The sequence below is a fragment of the Stegostoma tigrinum genome, chromosome 8 (assembly GCF_030684315.1).
Source record: "Stegostoma tigrinum isolate sSteTig4 chromosome 8, sSteTig4.hap1, whole genome shotgun sequence".
In the NCBI taxonomy this organism is placed as follows: Eukaryota; Metazoa; Chordata; class Chondrichthyes; order Orectolobiformes; family Stegostomatidae; genus Stegostoma; species Stegostoma tigrinum.
Window position 1 is genome coordinate 32726307 of NC_081361.1, and position 6634 is coordinate 32732940.

The window sequence follows — 6634 nt, forward strand, 5'->3', positions numbered from 1 at the left end:
CTTCAGTCTTTCAAATCCTTTGATGAAAATCATCTGATCCTTTGGTTCCACACATAAAGAAAGGAAAACTTTTCTGTCTTTTAGTAGAAAACACACATGCCACCGAACTTAATATATTCTGAAAAAAACAGGAGAACATTTCAGTCTTTGACTTTTGAATATTTTCTAATCAACCTGTTCAGAGATGTTATTACATACCTCTGGAGACTTGAACCTGAGTTTCCTGGTCCAGAGGTAGAGACACAACCGCTTTACCACAAGAGACACTTTGGGCTTGTTTTTTTTTGTCTACGTAGTCCAGTGATCCAAAGTAGAACCTTGAATTGCTTTATTGACACTTGTCCTTTTCTAACAAGACATTTAGAACGCACATGGCATGAATGCATGATGCTTATTAATCTGCAAACATAAAAGTATAGATTTCTATGCAACTACTGGAGAAACAGTAGGGATATATAACACTAAATATTAGTTTAAAGAAAACACTCTTGATTCATCCATGTTCTGTCATCGCCATTTATTTTAAAAATCTCATTTGAACTTCAAGGACTTCATTATTTTTAGCAATTTATTGACCTAGCTAGATTGAGTAGTTACTAAGCCTGTGTTGGCCTCGCTCCTAATGTTGTTTCCTAATATGTTGGTATGATTAGCATTTAATAGTCAAACAAAATTCATATTGAGTAAGGACACCAAACAGAAAAGTGACACTCTTGAAATCTAATGAATAAATAGTAATGATTCTTTTAACAAAAATCCAGGCGGTGTTGTCAGAAATGAAATGTAACAGTGCTACGATGCTCCTGCCATTAAAATTTGTAACTTGCATGTATTATAATATTAAACTACTGTGTTTTTATATACTAAAACAGCTTCTCAAACTTTACATCATGCCTTAGTCATAAGACAAGATTTTGATTGTAGTTTTTGAGGTGAGCTCTGACAGTGTTTACAGAGGTCCCTCTTTAAGTTCTCACTTTTTTTTTAAACAATAGTACCACCTAAAAGAAAAATAATTAAGGATGTTCCAGAAAGTCATTGAAAAGGTAGGTTCTTGAAAAACCTGGTGCCACAGTTCTCATTGTGAAGTCATGACATTTTACAAGCCTTGAAATGGGACCACAAATGGGACAACATTTGGGAAGCACTATTCTTAAACAAAAGCAAAATATGTAAATGCAGAAAATCTGAAACAAAACAGTAAATGCTGGAAGTGCACTCTCCAGAAATGCTTGCAGGTCTGGCCTGCTGAGTATTGCAGCATTTTGTGTTTTTTTAAAATTTTAGGTCTTTGTGTATTTGCCATACAAATGGCTTGTCAGAAGAATGAGGTAACGCTTTACAAGTCCCCCATACAGCTGTGTGCCTAGAATAGTTGCACAAGTGAGGAAGGAGAGAAGAAACATGGAGAAGTCCAGTAATGTATCCTCTACAGTTGAACATGACCTAATTCTATTTCACTGTAAATTTAAATTTCTCAAATAACAACATCACTGAAATAAAAGTTTCTCCCATGGCTATAACTTTGTGTTGTGCTTTATCAGCAAACCCTTTTATGTTTCTAAATTAAATGAAAATATTTGGACAGCAGCTGTCCAATCATTATCTACTAACCTTGAAATGCTGAGAGCTAGATTTCTTGAGTCTGTTCACTTTCTGATGACTTTTGTTTTCCACCTGGAATTATACACATTATTATAGAATACATTTTATAATAGTGACTACATTTCTAAAACTTTGTGCTGGAAAGCTCCCTGAAATATCCTGAGCTTCTTAAATTTACTCTATAAATGAAAAATTATATATTGTGATGTATTTTTTAAAAATAAGGATCCTTTCAACTTAGAGACTCCTTTCAAGACTTTATTTGTATTATTCCATATAGGCAAACATTCAAAAGTGTTTATTTTGTTATTTTCTTTTGCTGTATTCGCAATAACTATATTTGGCAGTCTGTCTTCCTCTCAGTGTCCTCCCCTTCCAAATAACAACCAAACACCACCTCCCTCACTTGGCAGGAGAATTGATACATCAATAAAATAAATCTTTCTGCAATTTAAAACAAAATTGACAAACAGTTGTATAAGCCATCTGAAAGTTGCATCTAAGTCCACACACATGACTACACTTTGCTATGTAGAGATTTTTAATCCAAGCCACTTGTGACAGGAGATCAACACATTTTTTTTAACAAAATATATTGATTTCAGATTTTCAATGCATTTTAAAACTTTCTACTATCTTCGCTGGATTACTATTCATATTTATTTCGAAGAAAGTCACATCCTTGATTAAATTAGTTATGATAAATTATTTTCATTACCTATGAAGTAGGTTTACATAGAACATACCTGGATCTTTGAGGTTAAATTATGAGGAGAGGTTATATAAATTAGGCCTATTTTCTCTAGAATTTAGAAGAGTAAGGGGTGTTCTGATTGAAGTCTTCAAGATATCGACAGGAAAAGGCAGGATAGATAAAGCGAAACTATTTCCATTAGTTGGGGATTTTAGAATTTGGGGGCATAGTCTGAGAATTAGGGCCAGACCATTCAGAAGTAGATGCTAGGAAGCACTTCTACACACAACGGGTGGTAGACGTTTCAAAATCAATGTCACAAACAGGAGTTGTTGAGAGATCAGTTGTTTCTCTCACATCTGAGATAATTTTTTTTTAGTTAAGCAAAAATATTAAGGGATATGGGCCAAAGAGAGGTATATGGAATTTGGCCACTAATAGCCATGATCTCACTGAATGGTGGAATAGGCTTGAAGGGTGAATGGCCTACTTCTGTTACTGTGTTAAACTACAAGTATATGCTAGGATGACAGGTTTGGCTTCCTAAGTGCCAACTTATTTCTTCTTTGCAACATTTGTAGTTTTTGATTGTTTTCTCTCTGTCTTACTGGGGGGGGCGTGGGGGGGTTAACAATCATTTATCATTGTACACTTTCACACTTCTCTGACATCAATCTACTTGGCAGTAAGATCAGGAGAAAGGTGCCAAATAAAGTGACATCCAAACAATTTGCAACAGCAGAACAGGAAAAAGAAATCTGTGCCTCACGCCAGCTGCAAAAACTGCAGCTTTTAGGTGGTGCCAGTTACTGTGGTTTGACAAGTTGCTGAAATCTGACCACTGAACTATCAAAATTGTGTACACAAACGATGGTGACGCAACATTCCACATTAAGGTCATGTATAGTCTTCCAACAGGCTCCATGCTAAGTATATGTTGATGGCGAATTCACAAAGTGGACAGGGCTGTGAACCTAGAAGTCCCTAAATAAAACTGTAATCAGAAAACATACATTTAAGAGGTATCTTGACAGACATGTGAATAGGCAGGGAATAAGGGGACACAGACCATATGGAGATAAAAGTTTTTTTGGTTTATCAAGGGGTCAGTTATCGATGCAAGTTTGGGGAGCCAAAGGACCTGTTCCTGTGCTGTACTGTTCTTTGTAGATTGCCGAGAAATGATGCAGGATATTTGCCTTAAAAGTCCATTGCCTGCTATTGAACTGCCTTCAGAAAATACTGAATCTATCCCGTTACAGATATATTTTCTGCAATGTTTACAATTCATTAGCAGCTTTGGAGTAAGCTTGGCCAGGCTAAACATTAAAACTTACAACATCTCATCAAGCCTCGAGAAGAATGGAGGTCGTGATTTGCCACTGGGCCACACATTACAGATGATGTAAGACTCAAAAAGCGGAAGAAAAAGTTGTGAAAATCATGAAATTAACTTGAACTTGGTAAACATAGAAACAAGTATTGTGACAATGTATTTTAATTGAGAAACTATGATAAATGGCCATGATTCATGGTGGAGGACTACATACTTCACCGTAGGTTCTGCCTGCTCCATCCCCACAGTAAAACAAGGGTCCTGACCCGAAATGTCAACTTTCCTGCTCCTCTGATGCTGCCTGGCTTGCTGTGTTCCTCCAGCTCCATAGTGTGTTATCTCCGACCCCAAAGATGTGCAGGCAAGGTGGATCGGCCATGCTAAATTTCCCGTAGTGTTGTGTGTGTGTGTGTGTGTGTTATAGGAGGATAGAACATAGAACATAGAAAATTACAGCACAGTACAGGCTCTTCGGACCTCGATGTTGTGCTGACCTGTCATACCGATCTCAAGCCCATCTAACCTACACTATTCCATGTACGTCCATATGCTTGTCCAATGACGATTTAAATGTACCTAAAGTTGGCGAATCTACTACCGTTGCGGGCAAAGCATTCCATTCCCTTACTACTCTCTGAGTAAAGAAACTGCCTCTGACATCTGTCCTATATGTTTCACCCCTCAATTTAAAGCTATGCCTCCTCGTGCTCGCCGTCACCATCCTAGGAAAAAGGCTCTCCCTATCCACCCTATCTAACCCTCTGATTATCTTATATGTCTCAATTAAGTCACCTCTCAACCTTCTTCTCACCAATGAAAACAGCCACAAGCCCCTCAGCCTTTCCTCGTAAGACCTTCCCTCCATACCAGGTAACATCCTAGTAAATCTCCTCTGCACCCTTTCCAAAGCTTCCACATCCTTCTTATAATGTGGTGACCAGAACTGTACGCAATACTCCAAGTGCGGCCACACCAGAGTTTTGTACAGCTTCACCATAACCTCTTGGTTCCGGAACTCGATCCCTCTACTAATAAAAGCTAAAACACTGCCTTCTTAACAGCCCTGTCAACCTGGATGGCAACTTTCAAGGATCTGTGTACATGGACACCGAGATCTCTCTGCTCATCTACACTGCTAAGAATCTTGCCATTAGCCCTGTACGTTGCCTTCCGGTCACTCCTACCAAAGTGCATCACCTCACACCTGTCTGCACTAAACTCCATTTGCCACCTCTCAGCCCAGCTCTGCAGCTTATCTAGGTCTCTCTGCAACCTACAGCATCCTTCGTCACTATCCACAACTCCACCGACCTTAGTGTCGTCTGCAAATTTACTAACCTATCCTTCTACGCCCTCATCCAGGTCATTTATAAAAATGACAAACAGCAGTGGACCCAACACCGGCCCTTGCGGTACACCAGTAGTAACTGGTCTCCAGGATGAAGATTTCCCATCAACTACCACCCTCTGTCTTCTTTCAGCAAGCCAATTTCCGACCCAAACTGCTATATCTCCCACAATTCCATTCCTCCACATTTTGTACAATAGCCTATTGTGGGGAACCTTATCGAACGCCTTGCTGAAATCCATATACACCACACCCAGATGTATCTGGGTGGGATGCTCCAAGGGACAGTGTGGACTCGTTGGGCCAAAGAGGCTGTTTCCACACTGTAGGGAATCTAATCTAATCTAATCCAGCTCTGCAGTTCTTACCATCTCTGAGTGCTGTAACTTGGCTTTTCACACTAATCTATGTTCTGAGCATAGTACTTACAGCTGACTTGTACATCATGTTCAGTTTGGTCATTTACTCTGCATTGGGTGCAAGGCAGATTTTAAATGCAGTATTTACTAGATAATTTCTCAAATCTCACTGTATATCATTGACTTTTGGAATGCTCTTCTTTAAGCTTCCTGACCTCCAGCCTCAGCAAGCTCAGCTCATCCACAACACTGTGCATTTCCTCGAGCCTGGATCAAGTCATGCACACCCCGGCTTTGGGAATTTAAGAAATAGCCTCAGGGATACGCCATTCAGACTCTCAAGCCTGCTCCACCATCAATGACAGTCCAGTTTCTTTTCTGCCACCACATTCCATCTCCACCTCCTTGACTTTGCTGACATCCTGTCCCCCAAAATGCCTCCAAATTAAAATTCTCGTCTGCTGTTTTTATATAGTTAGATAGCATAAGTTCAAGTCTGGTTCAAGTTTTAGCATAGCCTGCCTCACAGCACCTGGGATCTGTGTTTGATTCCACCTTTCTATGACTGTCTATGTGGAGTTAGCTTATGTGTGGGTTTCCTCTGGTTACCTCCCACAGTCCAAAGATGTGCAGGCTAGGTGGATTGGTCATGCTAAATTGCCCACAGTGTTCAGGCATGTATACACTCGGTGGATTAGCTGTGGGAAATGCAGGGTTTTACAGGGTGAAAGGGTGGGTCAGAAAGCGATGCTGTTCAGAGTCGGTGTGGCCTTGATAGGCTGAATTGTCTGCTTCCAAACTGTAGGGATTCTATCAGAGATAAAAGGAACTGCAGATGCTGGAGACTCCGAGATAGCAAAGTGCAGAGTTGGATGAACACAGCAGGCCAAGCACCAAGCAGCATGTTAGGAGCAGGAAAGCTGATGTTTCGGACCTAGACCCTTCATCAGATTTTCTGTTGAAAGGCCTCGGTCCGCAACGTCAGCTTTCCTGCTCCAAACATGCTGCTTGGTGCTTGGCCTGCTGTGTTCATCCAGCTCTACACATTATGTAGGGATTCTATGAAGTCCAATCTGCTCCAGAGCGTGTAGAACAACATCCCTGAACAGGTTGATACTGGAATTATCTATGATCTTTGCAACTTGTCCCCCTGCCCTTTCTGACCCCCCTTTCTCTGACACCAGGAGATACAACAATCATTCAAATGAGCATCATTTTTAAGGTGCGGTAACATAATGTGCCGGCTTCAGAAACGAAAGCTAAACAGATCGACTTGTACACGCAACATCAGT